Consider the following 25,429-nt stretch of genomic DNA (forward strand, 5'->3'; position numbering starts at 1 on the left):
CTCTCGCTCTCAAACCCGTCTCCCCTCACTCACTTGTTTATTTTGCTATAGATGAATATTGTTGGTGTTACAGGAATTGAATTTCGCCATGGGATTGCACGTATTACACAAAATGTATAATCGTCATGATTTTTTTATCAAAATGTATCAAATCATTTGTAAAGGCTTCCTAAAATTTTGCCTTACATTTTCATATTTATGGAAATTTTCGTATTTTCAGAATGTCAGTTGGTACGAAAGTGTTACAGTTATGTTCGGTTGTGTCTTCACCTGTGCTCGTTAGTCTTTGATTAGTTTGCTAGCTCCACCTGTGTCTAATTATTTCCCTCCTTCCGTGTATTTGAGCCCGATCTCACGAAAATGCGTAGCAATAGTACGAGTGTGCAATCTCGTGGAATGCATACGCCAAAATGAGTTTTGGCGTGCATATGGTACGCACTTTATAGCGTATTATACATACAAACCACCCACCTCAACTCCACCCCAACCTACACAGAAGCATGTCATATACACGCCATAAAGTGCCTATTATATGCACGCAATAAACTGCGTAGCATATGCACGGCGTAACGATTCCACGAGATTTCACACTCGTACTATCGATACCAAGCCTGCAGTCTCCCTCTCAGATACTGAAGCTTTCGCGCCTCGATCGCCCCCCGTTGACCGGTCCCAGTATAGCCGCCCCTCTGTGTTTTCTAATGGACGCCAGGTAAACTAAATAATAAAATTACACTTCAAATATTTTTTCCCCAAAGTTAGTTTATGTCATTGAAGGCAGTCATCATCACAATGATTTCATTTCAAGTGTTCGTTTTTAAAATGAGTTTAGTTTTAGTTAGTTATTTGATGCTATAAAAACGGGGGGTGTGACGTCATGATTGACAGCTGAGTTCGACGTCTTCTCTGAGTGAAGTTGTCACTGAGGCAGTGTCACTGAGGCAGTTTCGGGATTTTTGGGAGCAGATTGGAGCTTTAGCTTTAATTTCTACATTTCCATAACTGTTTATTTCACACCAACATAATTAATTGTTCTGCATCTGCGAGAGTGTGGGCGGGCTTTTGATATCGCGACTGTACTTCCTGCTCTACTTCCTGCTCTCTACTGCTCAACTCCAGTCCAGAAATCGCGAACTGCGCAGACTCGGTCCCAAGATGTCCGCGCCATGCAGGCCGCCTGAAAGCTTCAAATCTGGCAAGCGGAAACAGATGATGTTGAGTCGTCCATATTTTTTTACGGTCTATGATCGATACGCATTACCATGAGATCGTGTTGGTGTATTTATACTCCCTGTTCTTTGCAGTCCTTGTCGGTTATTGTTTGTACACATGCCTGATTTAAAGTCTGTTGTGAACATTATCTGTCCTCTTGAATTGAAGACTGTGTTGTATCTTCCTCTACTGTGTTGTGTGCTTTCTACAGCCTCAACTTGTAACAACAAAGGCCTCGTTCACACCGCAAGTCTTAATGCTCAATTCTGATTTTTTGCTCAGATCTGATTTTTTGTTTGGCTGTTCACATTACCTTTTAAAATTTGGCCTATATCTGATTCCAGTGTGAACTGTTTGAGGTTTCAAACTGACCCGCATGTGCAAAAGAACAATATCAGTGACATCAGACTTGCACTAAAGCTCAGGAGGTTATAGAGGAAGTAAGCATTTTCGCTTTTTAAAAAAAATGTTTCTGTAACGGAAGCCATAACAGTAATGAGCAAGTGCTTCTGTGTACCCGTTCTTCCATTTCATGTGCTATTTTTTTCAAAAACAGAGTGGTTAAGGTAGGATCATTCTAGTTTAGCTTGATTTGAAGTATCTCCCCATATACTAATCAGGTCTAACACCTCACTCTCCCTCCATTTACTCGCTCCATCGCTGTTCTCCATATCTAGTCAAGTTTTAAATGTTACGGTCTGTGTCTGTTGTGTCTATGGGCTATCTCGCCAGCACATAATTTTGACAAATGTCGGCATAGATTGACTTAAAAGTCACAACAAATCCGCCTTGGTTGTTCACACTGCAGCCGCATTGGAAAAAATCAGATCTGGGCTAGATTTGAGTGTTCACACTACCTCTGAAGAAGTCTGACCTGGTCACTTGACCCCCAAAAAATCAGATTTGGGCCACTTTTGCCTGCAGTTTGAACAGGCCCAAACTGACACCTGCTCCCTACCTCATGTAAATAGTGCGTAAAACAGTCTAAAGTTCTCAATTTAATGATGACACTGCATTTTGAGAATATTTCATGGGTTAGTTTGCCTGTCTTTTTTACTTGTATTTCTTCAGTAGCTGAGAGTTGAAAACGTTTATACTTTGGGCAAAACGTAGAGCTCGTCATTGCCACTTTTTACCTAGGCGTCCAATCACAGCTGAGTAGGGGCGGGACTATATCGACCAACCATCCTACGTCATACTCCAACAACAATGGAAAAGTGAATATTGCTGGTTACACTCTAAAAAATTCTGGGTAAGAAACAACCCAATGTTGGGTCAAATATGGACTAAAACAGCAATTGGGTTGTTTTAACCCAGCGATTGGGTTGTCTTAAGCAACTATTTAACCCAACCACAGGGTTAAAACAACCCAATCACTGGGTTAGTCCATATTTGACCCAACATTGGGTTAAAACCACCCAGCATTTTTTAGAGTGTACTGTGTTTTCATATTAAGTAATATTCTGCAAAAAATGGGATTGCACATTATTGCATATTCCGTATCATCTGAGCAACCAAAGTGTCTCAGCCGGAAGAACTCTGTGCCTCCAAAGCACTCTCAAATGACACTAGCTGACCGTTTTCAGAAGAAAACGCTAAACGTGCTGGCTAAAAATTCCCAGAATTCCCAGAAGAGTTGAAGCTGTTATTTCAGCAAAGGGTGGGCCGACTCCATATTAAACCCCATGGATTAGGAATGGGATGACATTAAAGTTCATGTGCATGGAAAGGCAGGCCTCCCAAAACTTTTGGCAATAGACTGTACCTGCAGCCAAGTTATGAGATAATAATACAAATATTGTATGCCTGTTTTTACCCATGGTATAAATGGCAACATTGTCAAGACACCTTTAATTATATAGTGCTTTTTACAATTCATATTGTTTCAAAGCAGCTTTACAGTAATAACAGGAAAATTATGCACTTGCATTTCAGTGTTGATTCAGTTCCATTTTAAAGGATCATCAATTATCAAATTATTTAATTTCATATAAAGCAGTTCTGCAACAACAACAAAAAAGAACGTCATCGTCCAACTCAGTGCAGTTCTCATCCACTAGTATTAGTGTAGTCAGATCATAATATTGTTGAATATTAATTACCCCTAACTAAGCAGGCCAAAGGTGACAGTGGCAAGGAACTCCATTTAGTTTGCATTACAAGTCAGAATTTGCAGGTCAATGGGTCCAGAATTCATTTAATTGAATTGAATTGAATTGAATTGAATTGAATTGAATTGAATTGAATTGAATTGAATTGAATTGAATTGAATTGAATTGAATTGAAGTGAATTTTATTGAAGTGAAGTGAATTTAATTTAATTACAAGTGAAATGTGACTAAAACACAAAGAACAAGTTACAAAATGGTTCTAACCAATGTGTAAAGCAGCTTTAAAGAGCCATCATGTTTTAGCGTGGAAATAACATGTTAACTGAGTATATTAACTTCGTCTCTTTATTCAAGGCCAACAGGACTTTGCAAATATTCATAACAAGCAATTGTTTCTGAAACGTCCAGCAGTTTCACCTCCTCCCCGCGCTGCGAAATCGTCCAATCAGGAGGTGCTCAGTGTATCATTACACACCCTACTGCACAGCTCGAATGAGCACGGCCAGACGAGGAGACTGACTTCAGCCGGCCAAACCAAACTGAAACAAATGCTGCATATCAGACATGCTCCAGTGCATGTATGATTCATCTGGCTGGGTAAACTGCTTTTCTTTTTAGGTGTTTGCAGAATGCCTCCAAGTGCTCGCTGTTATTGTGTGTTGCTCCATGCACCCGGCTCATGTGCCACTGAGATTGGTTTCAACTGGAAAATTATATCAAACCAAACAACAACACCTGAAACCATATGAAATGAAATTAATCGAGTTGCTGATTTGGAAACTCGAGCCATGTGTGGAAATGAACTACAGCAGGATTTGCAGGTATTCAACAGTGTGTGTGAAGCAGGCATTTATCTTATCCTAATTACACATTTAAATGAAACATTATATAACTGACTTTGTTCCTTTTCATTCATACTACAGTATGTGGTTTCTTCTCATTTTTGTATGGAAACTGTCCCAAGCAATAACCGTAACAGCAGTAAACAGCACTTTTTAATGAAGGTCTTTAAGAAATCACTACATAGTCATTTTTGTCTGAAAAGTGCCCTGGTTTGAGTAGCATCACTGAACTCAAGACATCACACTTTAGCACGTTGTTGTTTTGCTAGACTAATATAGCGCGAGGATGCTAGTCTTTCTTTCTTTAACATTTGATCAAACCAATTTTAAACTTCACCTCGGGCCTGCATTATTTTTCAATAATTCCTTACATTGATTCAATATGTTCCTTACATAACAGAGCTCAAAAGCAGGAAAATTGCTTTAAAATCTCCATATAGACATACTGTACTATGAGCTCGGAGGATTTGTAATGATGGAAAATGCTTCTCTATAAGTCAGAAATGTATTTTTTTTAAACGTACTGTTATATTGCCGAATTCCTGGTGAAGTATGATACAACCATCCTGAAATGAGATCCACCAATCAGACTTAATGTTATTATGGATATATATATATATATATATATATATATATATATATATATATATATATATATATATATATATATATATATATATATATATATATATATATATATATATATATATATATATATATATATATATATATATATATATATATATATATATATATATATATATCCAATCTCACAGCCTCTTTGACCAATCTCTAAATGAAGTGCAAGCAATTTCTGTTAAATTAACACATATTATAAGTACAGGATACATACTTTTAATCAAAGGAACCTGCAGATTTAAAGTATTAGTCATTGTACAAAAATGTTGTAAAGATACGTGAATGGTATGAAAGAAATACTATTGTTTAGAACATATCTACATAAAAATATCCACATTAGAAGGCAACTGCTGTGTACCTTTATACTGTAATATTGCTGTTATTAATTTCTACATTTACATTTTATCCAAAGTGACTTACAAATTAAGAGAACATCATAAACCACACTAGATGCAGATGGATATTTGAATGGATTATAGGTGGAATAAAAAAAATGTAGGTTGTAAATTATTTCACATGTTCACAAGATTATCTTATATATATATATATATATATATATATATATATATGTGATATATATCATCCACACAAGCTGTTCGCAATTTTTTAAAAGTTGGTGCTTTCTTATTAATTTACCGGTGTTTTATTTCCTACATGAATGCTGACTCCTAAACCTTCCATAAGCATGAGCAGATTGTATGAAAACATATGAATTGCCACGTAAAAGTGTGTTTCAAACTGGGTCTGGTCAGTCATGACAACACTCTTATCGTTTCAGCATTGGTTGCAAACAAAGATGACAAAAGGAATCACAACAGTAGCGATGTTTATTGACAAAGAGCTCAAAACAAGATCCTCTTGACTTCAGAAGATGAACAGAACAACTGTGTATGATGTGGACGAGTCGAGTACAGACAATGAACTGAAAGAAACACAGAGCTTAAATACACAAGTCAAACTAATCAAAGAAATGAAGAACAGGTGCGTATGATAATCAAATCAATGAGAAACCATAAACATAATCTCAAACACAGGAAACAGTGAGAAACCTTTCCAAAACACTTACAGACACATAAAAACTAGTTTACTTAGTTCTATACTGGATTCATTAAAACGCAAGAAATGGGAGATTGCATTGGCCTACATTTGCCAGTGATAATACATTACACACACAATGATAGAGTTGTGTGTATTTGTTCTATACTTAGGGGCCAAGAAGCGAAGGTGTGTATTGTAATCGTTAGTGTTTCTGTTCTTCTTCTCTTAAGTCTATGGGAGCCTATAGAACTGCTTGTGGGAAAGTTATGAAATTTGGTGAGCAGATACCTTCAACGTCACAATAAAGACGTCAAAAGTACCCCTTGGCATAATGTTTCGACGCATTGGGTACTCCATTAGTTTCAGATTAAATTACCAGATGAAATTAGACAGGTAACTACTTATACGGCTTTTACTAAACAGTAAAAAATTGTCTGATTGGTCCATATATCTGTCAACACTACAGACCTGTTGAGTCTCTCTGTAAACGGTTGTTTTGTATTTGTTTTTATAGGTTGTATGTCTTGTGTCTTTTATGGTTGTTTTAGCAGTGTGTTTTGTGTATTTGTCATTTGTAAATAAATGTTTCTTAGATTTGTTGTGTGTTGTTACTAACTATGTATATCTTTGTCATATTTTATTGCTCTTTTAACATCTTGGCCAGGGGACTGCAGAGGAAAAACGCCTCTGGGCTAATTCTGGCTTTTTTGCTCATGTTTGTTCATGTGTTTTTATGAAATTTCCTTTTCCTCTTACATATAACTTAATCAAAAAAAAGAAAAAGAAAAAAAAGAAAAGAGAAACCTTTGGTGTCATACACAGATGCATTGGGCAGGATTTTGCCGTTATGACAATTGAATCAGCCAGCATACTTTTATTTACATTTATTTATTTATTTATTTATTTATTTATTTATTTATTTATTTATTTATTTATTTATTTATTTATTTATTTATTTATTTATTTATTTATTTTTTATTTTTTATTTTTTTATTTATTTTTTATTATTTGTTTGTTTGTTTGTTTGTTTATTTGTTTGTTTGTCTGTTTATTTATTTATTTAGAAACATTTGATGTAACCCAACTCCATCCCATCCCTAAATCCACCCATTTGTGTATTAAATGATAAAAAAAAATACAGGATATAACAGGCAGATACGACTGCAGGCACAATTTCTGTCCTGAGGCCAAACGTTTAATTTGAGTGATGAAAATCCCCAAAAGTAATCAGCGTCTCTATTCGCGGTACATCATATGCACACATTAAAACATTGCTGCCCGGAGAAACGTAACGTCAGATTTCATAGTGAAATTGTATTACCTCTCGAAAGTCTCGTGACCAATTGCGTCACTCTTTGACATATTGACGCCAAACTTTGCATTTGTCATTGTAGCCTTATTCTGAACACAAGTTAATTTCGTAACAGCACCACCTATTGATCAAAAGTGATTAACCATTAAATCACATTACTAGTGATAGTATTTATGAATTTTCAGTCATTTTGCCTGAAATCATCCTAATATATCTTTGATTGCTCATTGTTGCACTTTGTCTGATGCTGGTATGATTTATAGTGCCTTCTTTGTGCTGGGCCCCTTAATTGCTGTTTGAAGCTATATTTGTTTTATTTGGTGCTTTTATTGACAATGTTTTCTGTTTATGTTTATGAATAGTGTTTAAACTGAAATGCAAGTAAGACTGATGATGGGAAGTGGCAGAACAGTTATTTTGTAAAATTATGCCATATCGCACCAAAGATTAGTGCAAAAGAAACGTATACTGTCCATATTTTTTATTAGTCTTACAATTCATCCCAAAACACCCTCTACATTTTACATTACACAGTTTAGGGATTACGTGTGTACAGTTTAAACGGGCAAGTGATGGAGAAGTGAAGCCGGTGGAGGGAGTTTGATGCTCATGGACTTCAAGGATCTGCTGCTAACATCTTGGTGCCAGAGACGGACACCTTCAGGGGTCTTGTTTTGGCAGCATGCAGAGGACCAAAATCATATTAGGGAGGTGTTCATAATGTTTTGCCTCATATCCTGTATAGGCTCAGGTTGGGTGATAGTGTGTGTTGTGTTACAGAGCTTTTCTGCTGCTATACTTGAGTATAGAAGACTGACGACAGGTTGATGATTATTGTAAATAATATGGTCTGATGTCAAGGCATCAAAAAATAACAGACAGCATGCCCTTCATTCCCTGACCACACCTCCTGCTCTGAGGAGGATGGAGAGAAAGAGTCAGAGTCAGAGAGAGAGTGAAGGAGCAGTGGGAGTAGATGTGTGTGAAAACGGCACTCTCAGCTCTTTCTGTGTGAAGATGCACGACCATCTGCGGGAATACACACGCACGTCTGGACGTCATTTGTCCAGTGTGGGGTGATATTATGTGAGTGTGTGTGAGAATGCCAGCAGTAGTTCTGTCAGATGATGTATGTGTTTCTTCAGTGCTGTGATTAGTGCTGTGGTGTGGGGGAGCTAGACTCACCTCATCAGTTCCACTCACTGTCACACACACACATGCACACACACACACACATACACACACACACACACACACACACACATGTCTGGTGCGCTATCTTTCTGGGGACTCAACATAGACGTAATGGTTTTTATTCTGTATATACCATATTCTGTCCCCCTACACTGCCCCTGCCCCTCAACCTACCCATCACAGGAAACTTTCTGCATTTTTACATTTTCAAAAGAACTCATTCTTTATGATTTATAAGCTTTTGTACCCTTGTGGACCTCAATTTAGGTCCCTACAGTGACACGAGTCCAAACCAGTAAACTGACAACGCGAGTAAACCGCGTTTACATGACTTTATTAATAAACCGGGTTATTTCCTTGTAGTGACGTCAAAAATAATAATGTCCGTATCTGACTCTGAGTTTTCCAAATGTTTCGTCAGTTGTGATGTTAATAAAGCGTGTCAGCGTGAGATTTACGGCTCATATTATCCCTCATGCGGTACAGATGCGGCGTTTAGACTGAACCTCTTCTACTTCTGCTGCAGGAGATGAGAACACATCTTTACAGTTTTCTGGGTCTTAAAAGAGTCTGCGTTTGTGATATATGTCCTTATCTCCCTTAAAAGAAAACAGGTTACCGCGTTTACACGACCATGATCATCGTCAGCTTATCAGGCATAATCGGCTTAAGAACGTGCATGTAAACGCACTCATTGACAGGAGAAAATGAGCATGAACTTTCATTTCATGTTGCATTTTGCTTCAGGGGTAACTGTGGTGTGACTTTGCAGAAGTTCTGTCTTGTGGTCGTGGGGTGCAAATAAGGGCCTTGTCCGGTGTGACACCAAGATTCGTGGCTCTCTGAGTGAATCACTTTTGCTTTATATGAAAATGGTGAGCTTGCATATGTTAGAATGATAGAAAAAGCCATGACAGGCAAAGTGATTATGTGTAAAGAGAGAATAAAAATAGTCTGAGTACTGATCCCTGTGGGGCACCATTGGGTACCTGAAATAGATCCATTCTGTAATATCTGGTAGGTCCTGTTCTGGAAGTAGGACTTGAACCCTGTGAGAGCTCTTACAACCAGAGGTGGGACAAAGTCATTGTTATGCAAGTCGCAAGTAAGTCTCAAGTCTTTGCCCTCGAGTCCCGAGTCAAGTCGAGTCAAAGATGAGTCAAGTCTCGAGTCGAGTCAGAAGTCAAAGCCAACAAGTCTCAAGTCGAGTCCAAGTCCTACCATTTTAGTTTCGAGTCACTTCAAGTCATCTTACCACAGAAATAAAAATTATACAAATCATGTATGTCTGTAAGATTTGTATTTATTTAAACCTCTTTTTATACAATGACATTAAGCAAATAGAGTAAAAAAACAGAAAATGTAAATTTTCTCAGAAAATGCTTGTATTTCAACAGCATATTGCACTAGAACAATGCACAGCAGCTTCAGTCCTGTATTGTGTTGACCTCATATTGCAAAACAGTTCAACTTTCAAATAGATATGTGTCCTTTTAGCCTAAACTTAGGGCCATTATGGGAATATTGTCTAGCTTATTTTTGGTTTAATTTGGTTTACTTTAATAATTTAATTTATTCAATTATTTTGTTTTGCTATACTTTTTACGCCAGCTTGCCATGGCCCCCCTAGCATCCCCTTGCGGCACCCAGGGGTCCCCGTCCCCACTTTGAAAACCACTGCTATAAAGCATATGACTTCAGTTTCTGGAGGGAAAGGGCTTTCTTATGACTTGTGAAGCAGTGAAAATATTCTTAATATTGCACACACTGAAATTGAAATATTATCTATCGTATACCGTAGTGTATAATAGACAATGAATATTGACACAACAACATTGATATGAATAAAGAGTAGTTTCAAATACAACACGTGAGGCTATAAGGGATTTTCTGACATTTGTTTCATATTCTTCTCAGGTATGAAGAATACCTAGAGGGTGGGGGGCCCAAAACAAGCCCAATATTATTATATTATTTATTAATATCAGTATAATTTATGATCAATAATGTATCAATAAATGAGCCTGCAACATATTAAATTGAAATCTCGTGGCGTTTAAAAAGCAAATACAGATGGGATTTTACAAAATTCTTCAAGTTGCAATAAAGACTGTGAACAGAAGAGGTTTGGAGATGGAAAAAGAGAAAAAGTGACGTGAAGGATAATGGTAACTCCAGTCGGAGTTATTGCACACATATTAGGAGCAGTGGTGAACATGCACACTATAAACCGTTAAAAGGATAAGCCCTGCATCTCAATGTGCAATCTGCTCAAAATAGTATTGAAAATTACTAATGTCACACAGCTACTATTTAGGATTATTATGCACTTTTTTTACAGTCTATGATTGGGAGTTAGTGCCCAGGAAAACACTGTGAGCGCTGCAATATAGAGACATGTTTATAATAATATACATTCGAACCATACCTACTGTTATTATTAGTAGCCTATACTTTTTTATTATTTATTTTTATTTTTATAATAGCCAAATAATAATAGTTATAATAAATAGCCTACATTATGAAAAATATTTTTTAAATTAAATTAGGTGGCTTACCTCCCTGTTTCCTCTCCATCTCTGTATATCTCTGCTGGTTGCATTGTTTGATAAAAAAAATAATGTATTCGTCTATTTACGTCTACAAACTATCATTACATTTATAACATCACATGCCTGCACGTTGAACGCGATTTGTCTTCAAAGAGGGGAAGGAGGCGGGATGTATGAGGACGAATGAATACAGCACCTGTATCGTTGCACTATGGTTATTAGCTGTGAGAAGACAGTGTCAGGTAATGTATTTGGACAAAACAGCGACCATAAATGGAAAGGAACGAAGTTGCTTGTCATATTTTCCTAACAAGCAACCACATTTTTTCAAATAAGCAAAAACCGCGACCCGCAACTCGAGATTTTTTACCGCGATTTGCCAAAAAAAGAAGCCCAGATAAGTCACGTTTTATACGCGGACTTGTATGGAAGTAAAACTGTGCCACTGGATTTTGAATTCTAATTTTTAGCACTGAATTTTTTTACATCGAATTTTTAACACTGAATTTTATTTTGCATCTAAATCAGACTTTGAATTTTTAAAGCCATCGAATTTCTAGCTGTTTTTTTTTTTTGCCTATGTCATTTTTTCAATGTTTTAAAAAAATTCAGTGTAAACAGAAATTCAACGTCTCAAAAAATTCAGTGTAAAAAAATTCAACGTCTCAAAAGATTCAGTGTAAAAAAAAAAAATGTCTCAAAAGATTCAGTGTAAAATAATTCAACGTCTCAAAAAATTCAGTGTAAAAATATTCAGAGTCAACATCTGGGTAACCAAGGAGAAGCAATCGATCCCTGTATCAAATCATCCAACATCCAGCCAATCATTTACGCTCCATTGGTGGAAGTGAACTTCCCCGCCTTCCTGTTTCAGCGTCACATGACCAATGGAGCGTAAATGATTGGCTGGATGTTGGATGATTTGATACAGGGATCGATTGCTTCTCCTTGGTTACCCGGATGTTGACTCTGAATATTTTTACACTGAATTTTTTGAGACGTTGAATTTTTTTACACTGAATCTTTTGAGACGTTGAATTTTTTTACACTGAATCTTTTGAGACGTTGAATTTTTTTACACTGAATTTTTTGAGACGTTGAATTTCTTTTTACACTGAATTTTTTTAAAACATTGAAAAAATGTCATAGGCAAAAAAAACAGAGCTAGAAATTCAATGGCTTTAAAAATTCAAAGTCTGATTTAGATGCAAAATATAATTCATTGTTAAAAATTCGATGTAAAAAAATTCAGTGCTAAAAATTAGAATTCAAAATCCAGTGGCACAGTTTTACTTCCATAGACTTGGTAGCTATGGATACTGTCGAATCAAACCAACGTGGGACTACAGTGATTGGATGTCGTGCTGGCAGCGCGCGTGCTCTCTGCATGCATACAGGTGCAGCTTTTTTTCACTGAGAGCAGCGCGGCCCTGTGAAAGAAAAATTGCCAAAAAGTAGCAAGTCTTCTCGAGTCATAAGGCTCAAGTCCAAGTGAAGTCACGAGTCATTGATGTTAAAGTCCAAGTCGAGTTGCAAGTCTTTGTACATTTTGTCGAGTCGAGTCCAAAGTCATCAAATTCATGTGTCTGACTCGAGTCCAAGTCACATGACTCGAGTCCACACCTCTGCTTACAACCATACAAAATATGAGCAATTCCTCTGGCTTATGCATGTTTTCTTCACTCTCACACTTTCTCTCTCTGTCCCTGATCAGTGAGGCCTTTAAGGGTCTGTGCCAGGTTCGTCAAAACTCTGTCACGAAGCCATTCTTGCATCACATCCCAACAAAATCAATTGGCTGTTTTTCTTCAGAGCAAAATCTATCACTCAGATCACTGTAACATACATTTATCACACACAGCTGACTGTTTCGGAGAAATGTTGAATTTTGGACGCATACAGGGAGATTCTGTGAAGCTGAGATGTGTGATCACATCAGCAAAATATATCTGTTAAAATTTCCTAGGCAAAAAAGGTCAAATATGTAGTAGCGATTTAAGACCTTGAAGAAGATATAATGTTTCATTTAGCAAGCCTGTTACCATCTCAGTCATAGATGGAAATTATCATTTAAAGCCAATTCAGGCAATTTACCATATAGGAAATTTAACTTTTTAACAGTTATAGCCCCACCTATGGGTTGATCTCCATAAAAGTGTGCTTCTTCAGAATCATGTGCCACATGTGCTCATATGCACTGTTCTGAGTTTTCGTTAAGGATCGATTGGCTTTTGGGTGGACTTGGCCATGCCTGTTTTATAAATGACCCTGCTATAGCTATCCAAAGGCCAATGTTCGACCGTTTAAAAAAAACTATTGACCTAGAGAGTTCACCGCAGTGGTTTTAAAAACCTCGGACTAGTTCGCCAAAGTTGTTTTTTAAAATAATCTCAGATATTTAACAAGGGCCGTGATTTAAGAGTTTCATTCAGATCAGCTTACATTACGCTTGTCTGATAGCTGATGGTTCATTGGTCAATGATACGTCAGTGTCCACATATACAATCATGGCGCCTCAGACAAAGACACCGCATGCCAATTTTCAAGGTCAGTCGGACTAACGGTGAAGTACTTATAGCCATTTTCATGTGTTTTTCCTGTTAAAGCACCACCAAGTGGCCAGTCACCGTGTCCTTAAATCCCTAATTGTCTATTGTTCCAAGTGAACAACTTGAACCTAGCCTGGATGCCAGCCGAACTTAGCCCCGCCCACAATTTTTTTAGGTCGGGCAGTTCGGTCTGGCCTCGCTCCATCACTAGAGGAGTGATTATGAACAGAAACTGTTTGGACCAATGAAATCATCAGGACGGGCTTTAGACGATGACGGACAGATGATCAACAGTAACGTAATCATCACGTCATCAAAGGGGCTTGGGTTATATTTGTTCAAATCCTAAACGGAGAGCTTGTTTGTATCTGCATCACCTTCACTATTTCTCTCTGAAATGATGATCATGTTGGGTAAGTACTCTGTGTATCATTATATTCTTTTATTTTTTTTACAACACTGGCAAAGATCGTTTATTCCAGCGCGCGTGCAGACAGGGTTGCCAAGTTTTTACAACAAAACCCGCCAACTACTAGCCCTAAACAAGAGCTTCTCGGGGGGTTCTCCGGGAAAAAATGGCGTTTGGGGGTAAAATGTGTGTTATTTTGGCAAGGTTGCTGCTAAAATTCGCACTCATGGGTCTATATATCACATAATAGTCGCTTCAACCCGCAGACGTAGAAAACAACCCACGGGGAAAAAACGCGGACTTGGCAACACAGTGCAGTTGAGCTCTGTGGACGTCGCTCCGTTGCTCTGATTGGTTGTAGGTCTGTCCAACTGAGGTCTTTCCTGGTTGGGTTGAAACACGCCCCATAATCACAGCCCAATGGAGCATGAGTATGACCACGTCAGGCTAACTTGAACCCATTGTTGCTCTCATATGAAATTTCTGATTGTGTGGATTTCTATTGAAATTACTGGATTTCATCCTTGAAAATTCGTCAAACAACAGTAAATGTGACTGCACCATAAAATGACTGCAGAGTTTTAGATGGAAAACCAGGAGTGGAGTGTGTAGTGGGATGCTTTGGGACATTGCTTGCATCCGTAAATCCCAGGTGTCCAATCTTGCTTTTCATGCAAAGTTAAAATATAATCCTGATAAAATGCATTTGAAACAGCTAATACAACTTTTCAATATTACTAGAAACTTCTGGGGCCCTATTTTAAGGATCGGAGTGCATGGTGCCGGTGCACTTTGGGCATGTCCTAGTTTAATGACGGAAAAAACAGGCGGCAATCCAGGCATATGGTCCATAAGGGTTGTCCCTCACCCCTATTGAGTAATGGGTGTGTTTTGGGCGTAACGTGCAATAAACCAGGCAGAGGCTCATCTCCCATTCCCTTTAAAAGCCAGTTACGCTCACACCATGGCGCTAGGATTCGCTATTTACTTGTCATGAAAAGACTGAACGCTTCTCCAGAGAGGAATTCTTTTATTTTCAATATTTAAGAATGTGTGTGTGCTGCTGTGCATCCTTGTGTGTGTAATAAGCAGAGTGTATGCGTGTTGTGCACCAGCCTGTAGGCTCATATTACTAACGTGCCCTTTAAATGACAATAAATACTGTGCTATTGACTTTAGACAAGGCTTTAGTTGGTCAATGGCAGTCGCTTTCTATTCCTCAAAATAGTAGCGCACCAACAATGTGCCAAAGTCCTCCCCCAGTTTCTGTTGAAGCCAATACAGAAGTGACTTTAACTGCAATTCCTCGACTGGCCACTAGGGATATGCTCCAGAAGGAGCAGAATCTCATTGAGCCCCATGTTAAAAAAACTTTACAGCAGAAAAAAACATGTTTACAGCCTGGGACAAATTGTGGTTTTGGCCTATACAGCTAATTTTGAACTTCATGACAATTGTGAGGGGGGTGAATTTTTTTATAACTCATTCGTTTACGTTATATAAAGCCTTAAAGTTCTGCATAATTAAGGGCGTGGTTACTTTGAGTGACAGGAGGATAGCCATTTATCCGCTGTCTATAGTCATTGCGTCACCTAAGCTCCGCCCACATCCCGCCTTATTGGCCTTTTTCTGTTATTCGGGCGTGATGCGCAATAACACGTTGCAAAGATTGCCAGCTCGACCCTGCTTTACTCTTCAAACTGCTCTTCAGAATCCTATGGGGGACATCACAGACACTACGGCCATATTTTTTTACACACTGAACACCTGGTTTTGGACTGAACACCATGCCTGAACACACCTGGTTTTCAGTTCAGCACGCCCATGGGTGTCCACGCCCACGCCCGAGTGAATTTGCTATTTAAATAATGTGACATTAAAATGATAACTGCGTCAGGATGAAACGAGCAGAAAACTCCTGTCACGTTCGGCGGGTGTATTATAGGGCCCCTGGTGTGTTGGGGCCGGCTCGAGCTAAACTCTGCAGGACATTGGCCCTCTAGGAACATGATTGGACACACCTTTCATACATAATCAGATGACGGCTGTACAAAGCTGCAGTTTGTATGTGAACCTACTGTATAATCAATAAAAGTGAACGTGTCTTCAGCATTTACAGCCATCAGGACTATTATTATATTTTTTCACCTGTTTTTTCCTTTAAAGACCGAGTCACAGAGAGGCATGTGGTAAATAAATGACTCTTGACTTCGGCAGTGGGGAACCGCAGGAGAAATAAAACCACTTATTTTAAATCACAGCAGTATAGATGATGGAAATTTGAAATTGACTCGTTTCATTACATGCAACTTCAGCTGCATTACAAACGACGCACAACCTTTACAACTGCAGACAAAACCTACACTCGACAAAATGGATACAGATAAAACACATCTCTAAAATGATCACAGTCAGCTTTTGCACCTTGGGTTTTTGCCCAAATGAATTTACATGCCGGTCCAAGCTGATTTAAACTGACTTACTTTTCAAGTAATCATCAGGAGTATAGCCGTTTGTATGCATTTTTTTTTTTTTTTAAGTCCATTGAGGATATATTCAAGATCGATGCCTTCATGACAGTTACAGGTAAAGCAGATGTGACAGTTTTCAGCAAAGAAGAACAGAAACATGTGTGTGTCGTGTCCCTTATTACAGAACACAAGAGAGACAAACACGAGCTCTACAAGAGAAGATGATGATGTGCACAAAATCATAATAATAATAATAATACTGGTGCAGTGGTTCATGGAAGCTGGAGGGAAGGTTCATTTCACACACACACACACACACACACACACACACACACACACACACACACACACACACACACACACACACACACACACACACACACACACACACACACACACACACACACACACACACACACACACAATGTGTGAGGAAATTCTAATTAATGTGTTAATGACAGTTGGACCTGTGGTTAGCTAGGGAGTGTATAATAAATTGTGATAATAAAAATGCATCACTGAACCCTTCTGAGGGTTTATTTAATGTAGTTACAAAAATGCCAGCAGCTGATGTGGACCAGAGAGCTTCCCCGTACACTTCATTTTCAACATCAGACCTCACACTGGGCACAGTGCTCTCTCTCTCTCTCTCTCTCTCTCTCTCTCTCTCTCTCTCTCTCTCTCTCTCTCTCTCTCTCTCTCTCTCTCTCTCTCTCTCTCTCTCTCTCTCTCTCTCTCTCTCTCTCTCTATCGCACACACACACAGATTCTCTGCGCTCTGTAGCAGGTGTAAGGTTAGTTTGTAGTTTTCATTAATAACATTCATTTTACGGCCGTTATTTCATTTCCATGAAATACTACAGTAGCATTTTAATTGGATTCCATTTAAAATAAACTGAACATCCTAGAAAAGGATGAGTAAAATTCCCATTCCTTATGAGTAAAAAGTAAGATGTTTAAACATAATACTGTTTTTCTTGACTGCTAACACACTATAGCTGAATCATTTGACACAATTTCCCAAAGCATTTATTCAGTTCTCAAAACAAAGACCAACAAACACACTTCACTTGTTTAACACATTCCAATTTTCTTAATGATTTCTGCAAAACTACACAACAAATGCCCTTATGTTGCAGTGGTGTAAACACAAGCACACAGTATAATTAACTCAAGTGTCACTAGTAAACTCAAACAGCACACATTTATCCATCAGTAAACATTCAGTAGCAAAAATGACGACACACTAACAGGAATCTGGGGATCATATAAACGAGCACAACTGATTGAGCTTTAGAAGTGGCACAATCATCAACAGGATTTTATACAGTTACAGTTTACAGTAACAGTACTTTATATCAGATACATTTAACTATTCTGTGTCCAGTAAACTGTAGCACACGCAATCCTCAAATTCATCAGGAGGCCAAGAAACTGTAACTGTATATTTGGCCGAAGGTGCAGAGCATGGCACATTTATTTCTTTATGTATGCGTTACTGTAATTGACAGTGTACTGTATTGCATTCACAGTTCATATTTAGTTCTTTGGTTTTTGAACATTTCTCCTGTTGTAAGATAAACTATTTCATATACTTACTTACTGTGAGATCACAGTGAAATGAAAGCGCACTCTTTCATTTCCGTTGTATACTGTCTGTAATAGACACTGAGCTGTCAAATTACTCTTGAATCCCAATAAGGTTGTTTTTGTTTTTTTAACATTGTTATGAATTGATCATCTGAGGTTAAAGTTTGATTTTGACAGAATCGATAAAATCGATTGATTTTGACAGCAATCGATAAAAACTGTAATAAAGATGAATGCATTTTTTTCTAATCAAGTAAAATGTACCTTGCCTTTATGTTTTAACAGAAATCAAGAAAAAATGTTATTTTTATTTTGTTTTTTGTCCAATTTAGCAAGTTAGTTCACACAGCGGCCATGTTGGTTGGGACCTGAGCACACCATGTGATGCCCTTTTCAGTAAGAGGTCCAGAGTCTTTAATTAAAAGTCTTCCTTTCTACACTGTAAAAATATTTTGGTTTAACTTAAAAAAGTAAGTTACCTGGTTGCCTTAATCTTTTGAGTTCATTGAAATAAAAAAAATTTAGTTAATTCGACAAAGAATATTGGTTTAATACACAGAAACTCAAAATATTATGTTATCTGAACCACGTTAATTATCTAAGTTGATTTGACAAATGATACAAAGTTGTGGTAACAAATCATGAAAATTATTTTTTGCATTGTACAATGTATTGAGATTTTCAGGGCATGTCTCTGGCAGAACACATGGTTCATGGGAAACTGAACTTTGGTGATAATGCTGAGGATCTGTGCTGGTCGTCACTTTTTCCAACACGATGATCTTCATCAGCACCATTATTGCCATGTTGAAGCGTCTGGATGCTGATAAATTACTGAGAGCACTGAGGGGCACTGAAGGGTTAAAGGTGCCAGAGTTGTGTACTCCTTCAGTTTGAATATGAATCATTAGCAACAGTTGAACTAAAGCTGTACAGTACAGAGAGAAATGTCTGGGAACTTCTTTGTCTTTGATGTGGTACAAAGCTTCTTCTGTGGAGAGAAAACCCCTGAAAACACACACACACACACATGTTGGTCTATGTGGTTTACACGGACTCTCCAAAGGCGTAATGGTTTTTATACTGTACAAACCGTATTTTCTATCCCCTTACACTGCCCCTACCCCTAAACCTACCCATCACAGGAAACATTCTGCATTTTAACTTTCTCAAAAAAACATCATTTAGTATGTTTTTAAGGCCATTTGAATTATGAGGACATTTGATATGTCCTCATAAACCACATTTATAGTGTAATACCAGTGTAATACCCATGTAGTTATACAAATTTGTGTCCTCATAAACCACATAAACAGGCTCACACACACACACACACACACACACACACACACACACACACACACACACACACACACACACACACACACACACACACACACACACACACACACACACACACACACACACAAGGGCTATGTTCAGAATGCAATACTAGCATATACTGTCAGAAAAAAAGGTAAATTTCTGTCACTGGGCGGTACCCAAGGTACAAAACCGAAAAGGTACTAATATGTAGCTTTAAGGTACTAATTCGCTCTCTTAAAGTACTGATATGTACCATTTAGGGGTTAGTAAGTTACAAAGATGTGCCTTTTCCCTTTTGTACCTTACGGTACCGCCCCAGTGACAGCACCGTAGCTTTTTTTCTGAGAGTGTAGGCTACAATAATGCCACATGTGAAACAGTATACAGTCATTTTTAAAAACAAGTTATTCACTGTAAAAAAAAAAAAAAAAAAAAAATCAGGTCTCCAATTGAAAATGTTCAAGTGTCTGATCACATCTAAATTTTTCAGTTGGCCGAATTGAATTTCTGTGAAGAAAATTGCATAAATGAATTTAAATTTGGCCAACTGAACATTTTAGATGTGATCAGACACTTGAACATTTTCAATTTGAGACCTGATTTTTATTTTTATTTTTTATTTTTTTATAGTGATGCATCTCACTACATTGCATGTTTACTTCCGTGAATTACTAATCCAAGATGGTACGATCTGGGCAAATGATGATAAAAAATGTTAGAGATGTTTGATATTGCTCCACTGGAAATGTAAGGATAACGCAAGTGTGCTGGATTATGGGATACAGGATCCCATGCATATTTTGGTGATGGAATTTCATGCATACAGAAAGATTTCCCGTTTACAACTGAAATATTATTTACAAAACTACAAAAATAGTAGGAATAGATTGGTAGTATGCTATTCTGAGCGTAACCAACAGATCTATAGATCACTGTTGGACCGTGGAGTCCCAGTAGACATATAAAGCCAGCAGCTAGATATATGCAATGTTAGATTTTAAGCTTAAAAGCTTTGTGATACACTCACACACAATAAGTACAAATGGTGGTTCTCCAGGTGACTCTGAAGTTTGACAAGAGCCAGACACTGACATGTCTGGGCATGTCAAATACTCCTGAAGCACTTGAAAATGCTGAGTAGTCTGAAAACACACTTCTGGTATTAAATGGTTCAATCAGAGAGTCAAACACTTCTCTAATGTAACACAAGAACAACGCATAACGTCAATCACTTAGTTCAACATGATTTGGAGAAAATGTAAGTGGTGCTTGCCTGTACAAAAGTCACTGCTGTAATTCTAGGATGTTTGCCAGAAATATTTTCTTATATGTAGACTTATTTGACTAATGTTGCTTGGGCCCTTTCCCATTGCAATTGGCCAGAAATTTCTATCGGGATACTTCGGATTGGTCGTGGGTCGTGTGTCTCACTTGTTTGCCCACAGCTGAGATACAATATTGGCAACTTTGCTCAAAAAGTTGTCCCGTGTATCATCACCTTAAGGTGCTCTGAAGCCATTTTTAGCACATTGCTCTGTGGTTGCTTGAGTGTTGTGAAGTGTGTTTCACGTACAATGATGCAAATCACTGATTAACTACTCTAAATTAGCATTGAATAAATCCAGTCATGACTGTTTCCTGAAATCGTATGGTCACAAATTGGTCGTTCAGCCACGTTGTTTAATGATGTCACGCACATGGTTGAGTGATAACTCAAGATTTTAATAAATCCGTTTGAGATCGAACTAATGATAGATGTTTTGCTATAAATTACGGACACAGATGCCAACGATGGAACTTGGGACCATATTTGGCTATGCTTTCGGAAACACACCCCTGTGTGGTTGGTTGTTCACTGGAAAATCAAAAGATCCCACCCTAAAGTCTTTTTCACTGGACGCTGGATTGACGATGGAAGTCAAATGACTTAATTTAAAAATGTCATTAGTAGTGTGACTTGATTGCTATGTATTAGTTGATTAAAGTGCCCCTATAAGCCTAATGGATTTTTGAATGTTACCTTTCATGTTGTGTCTAACACAGCTCAAGTGAATGCAAACATATCCTGGAATTTTTTTAATCTGAAAGTGCACCTATATAAAGTTATTGTTTCTAAAAAAGTAACAGTCGACTCTGAGTCATTTAAACGAATCATTTTTAAACAAATCCCAAGTCGTTTTGTTGTGACGTCAGTATGAAACATTAGCATATTGCCTGCATTTTCAGCCTCTCTTGGCATTTTGATACAGTTGAGTGAGTTCACACACTTGCAAGTGATGTCCTGATGTCAAGCCGGTAATCTTAGCTAACAAGCGGTGTTTTTTCTGTTTCTTTGGATGTTCTGTTGGTCCATATTTTTGTTTGTTTAAGAGTATTTGTGCCAGCTGATTTTGATTCTTTCACCGTTTGCCTAAACGGTGACACGTGAGTGCAGTATCATCAATAAATAGTCAAATTGCCTTTTTGTCTCGCGTGTACTTTTTTCTTGCCCCCTTTCCAACGAAGTTTGTGGTAGTATTGCGTACAGTGCATTATTGTATTTTGTATCTGTGTGTGTGTGTGTGTGTGTGTGTGTGTGTGTGTGTGTGTGTGTGTGTGTGTGTGTGTGTGTGTGTGTGTGTGTGTGTGTGTGTGTGTGTGTGTGTGTGTGTGTGTGTGTGTGTGTGTGTGTGTGTGTGTGTGTGTGAGTGTGGACACAAATGTGTATTATTACACAGGTATTACAAGGACAGGGTGAAATATGAGGACATGTCCCCACTTTTCAAAATGCTTATAAATCATACAGGATGAGTTTTTTTTTAGAAAGTAAAAATGCAGAATGTTTCCTGTGATGGGTAGGTTTAGGGGCAGTGTATGTGTGTGTGTGTGTGATGGGTAGGTTTAGGGGCAGGGGCAGTGAAGGGGGATAGAAAATACGGTTTGTACGGTATAAAAACCATTGCGCCAATGGAAAGCCTCCATATGTCACAAAAACAAACGTGTGCGTGTGTGTGTTGTTATGGTGTGGGGCGTGTTGATCGTTAGTGAAGGCCCTGACTGAAACCCCACGGTACGCTACTGCGCTTACCATACTCCTCTTCTAGTAGCGTAAATCTGAGCTTGAGTTGAAGCTGCTTCCTCGAGCCCCTCCATCGTGGACATCAAGCCAAATATGCTTAAAGGGTTAGTTCCCCCAAAAATGAAATGTATGTCATTAACTCCTCCCCCTAATGTCGTTCCACACCCGTAAGACCTTAAGACTTAGTCCGAGAGAGTATACAAGTGTATGCACACTACTGTCAATCGATTCAGGCTTGGATCATTAATGTATCATGATTTCAGCAGTTTGAAACACGATCCAAATCATAAATCGATTCACTGATTCATAACCGTTTGAATCTTTATTTGAGGATTGAAAACAAACCCGGAAGACAATGCTGAATAAAGTCGTAGTTTTTGTTATCTTTGGACCAAAATGTATTTTGGATGCGTCAAGAGATTCTGATAACCCACTGATGTCTCATATGGACTACTGTGATGATGTTTTTATTCCCTTTCTGGACATGGACAGTATAGTGTGCATACACTTGCATTCGCAGTCGGACTAAATATAAAATATCTTAAACTGTGTGTGAAGATGAATGGAGGTCTTATGGGTGTGGAACGACATTAGGGTGAGGAGTTAATGACATCAATTTAATTTTTGTGTGAGCTAACCCTTTAAACCTTATTAGCTAAAGAGTATATGGGTAAACAAACTCGTGAAATCTCAGTAAAGTGCGAGCCTCATTCACTGCTGCTAACATAGCCAGTATTGAGGTGATTTGAGACGTTTGTGCTTGTTGACTGAGATGGTCAGTCACTATCTGGATATGCTCAGTCAAGTCAGGCAGTATGTCGCCTGGTTCTCAGAGTCCCGGGTTCAAGCTTGGCCTACAGGCAGACTGCTGAACATGCTCTGTGACACCACTTAACCCTCCAGCTCCATCCAGGTCGTCTTGCCACAACATTGCCCTCTATGTGACACTGGACAGCAGCACTGAGAGCACAAAGCCAGCCGGTAGCCTGCAGCTCTCACACACACAGTTCAATCAACAGTCCTTCATTTCAGCTGAGCAACTGTGAACTCATTAGGGCTTCAGTGACCACCGCCTCACCCTGCTGGGGTCACTATCTGGACCAGACACTGGGGTCAGAGCGAGGGTCCGCTCTGAGATGGATGGCTCAGGTCATTGTGTGGGCCACAGATGAACAAAACCGACGAGAGAAGCTGAAGACAAGGGGAGCTTATGATGGACGGAAATGAGATAAATTGTGTTTATATAATAAATCACACATGGGATAACAAGCAAACTCTCATCCACATCACTAAGGAGCTTATATTCTTAAAAACTGGATCTCAGAATGCTGGATTGAATTCCCTGCACAATTAGGCAGTTTTTAGTCAGAGTAAGAGCTTTAGCCAAAGGCCTCCATTTAAACAGATTCAGTGAAGTATTACTATTAAAGTCTGAAATTTATCTGGAACTATTCACTGAATGCTAAGAACATTTGACAGCTACTTAGAAACTTTTGTTTTCATTTGACCTTTCTTTTCCCTTCCTCTGCCCAATAGGAAATATTATGAACAATTCAATTAAATAAAAAGGTCCCAACGATAGCGTGTGAATTGACTAATTTTGATTTTTTTTTTTTTTTTTTTTTAGTAAGCTGTACCCATGTATTTGGGCACAAATACAATGACAGTGTATATATATTGTTTTCATTTCCCCCTTTTTTTGCCTTCCTCCTATAATATTTAATATAATAAATATTATTATTACATTTACATTTACATTTAATCATTTAGCAGACACTTTTATCCAAAGCGACTTACAAAAAAGGGAGAGCAATAGAAGCAACGAAACAGACAAGGCCAACAACCTGTAAGAGCTGTAAGAAATCTCAATTAATTAGCACAGTACATAATGTTTTTTTTTTTGTTTGTTTTTTAAGACATCTACAGCACAAACTCACGTACGCAATTATTAAAAAAAAAATGTTTTTAATTGTAGCTTGTGAACTTACTAAGACTGAATATTTTTGATTTCCTCACTGTTAATCTGCATGGTATTAACTAGAAAAGAGTATCCTAGCTAACCCAATGTTTTACAGGTAATTAAATAACATGTTGACAGCAATTATTATGTTTAATCTTACCTCCAGAAATCTTGGAATCTACTCGATTTCAGGTTCGATTCAATTCTAGTTGCAAACAGTTGTGTGTCAGAGATCACGTGTGATTACGGGACTGTTTTTAGCAGTGTTGGCTAGCAGTGTCACCACTGACATTGAAATGATGAAATAAAAAGATGAATTGAGAAAATTCCACTCTAAAAAATGCTGGGTTGTTTTAACCCAATGTTGGGTTAAATATGGACTAACCCAGCAATTGGGTTGTTTTAACCCTGTGGTTGGGTTGTTTTAACCCTGCGGTTGGGTTAAATATTTGCTTGAGACGACCCAATCGCTGGGTAAAAACAACCCAATTGCTGGGTTAGTCCATATTTGACCCAACATTGGGTTGTTTTTTTACTCAGAATTTTTTAGAGTGCAGGGTTAAAATATATTTAAAAAGTGAAAAATATGATTCATTGTTCATGATAAAGACATCATTTCATTCTGTATGTCACTAAAAGTTAAACATATTTGAAACAATTTGATAGTATCCATTTTAAAATGAATCAACAAAAACATGGTCAATACAAATATAAACCCCTAACAAACAGTTAAGTTACTACTATAGGTAATACTACTGTTGCATGAATGTTGATGTCTGGATTACCTTTTTGTGATAGTAAATTAGCTTAAACTGGGGCTTACACCTATAGTCTCGACTTGTTTTCTTGGTGAAATGGCCCATTTAATAAACAGGAAAGATTATTTGGAGACTTTTCTTTTCAGCAGGCCTGAATTGACGAATTATCTCTGCAGTTCCAACATGTAACACAAAGAAACAGATCGCTGTGTGATTGTTTTAGAGTCTGCATAATTAATTTTTTCATTGTTAATCTATTCGTTGGAGTCAGCACGTTTAAGACTGTGAATAGCATCTCAACTATCACTGGAAGAATGTATCAGTGTGGACTCTGGCATTGCTGTGCAATTGTAGTTTCAGATTGTACTACAGGCCATCTGGTGTTCAATCCATTCCAACCAATGGGAT

Source organism: Pseudorasbora parva, chromosome 5, assembly GCF_024679245.1.
Source record: "Pseudorasbora parva isolate DD20220531a chromosome 5, ASM2467924v1, whole genome shotgun sequence".
Taxonomy (NCBI): Eukaryota; Metazoa; Chordata; class Actinopteri; order Cypriniformes; family Gobionidae; genus Pseudorasbora; species Pseudorasbora parva.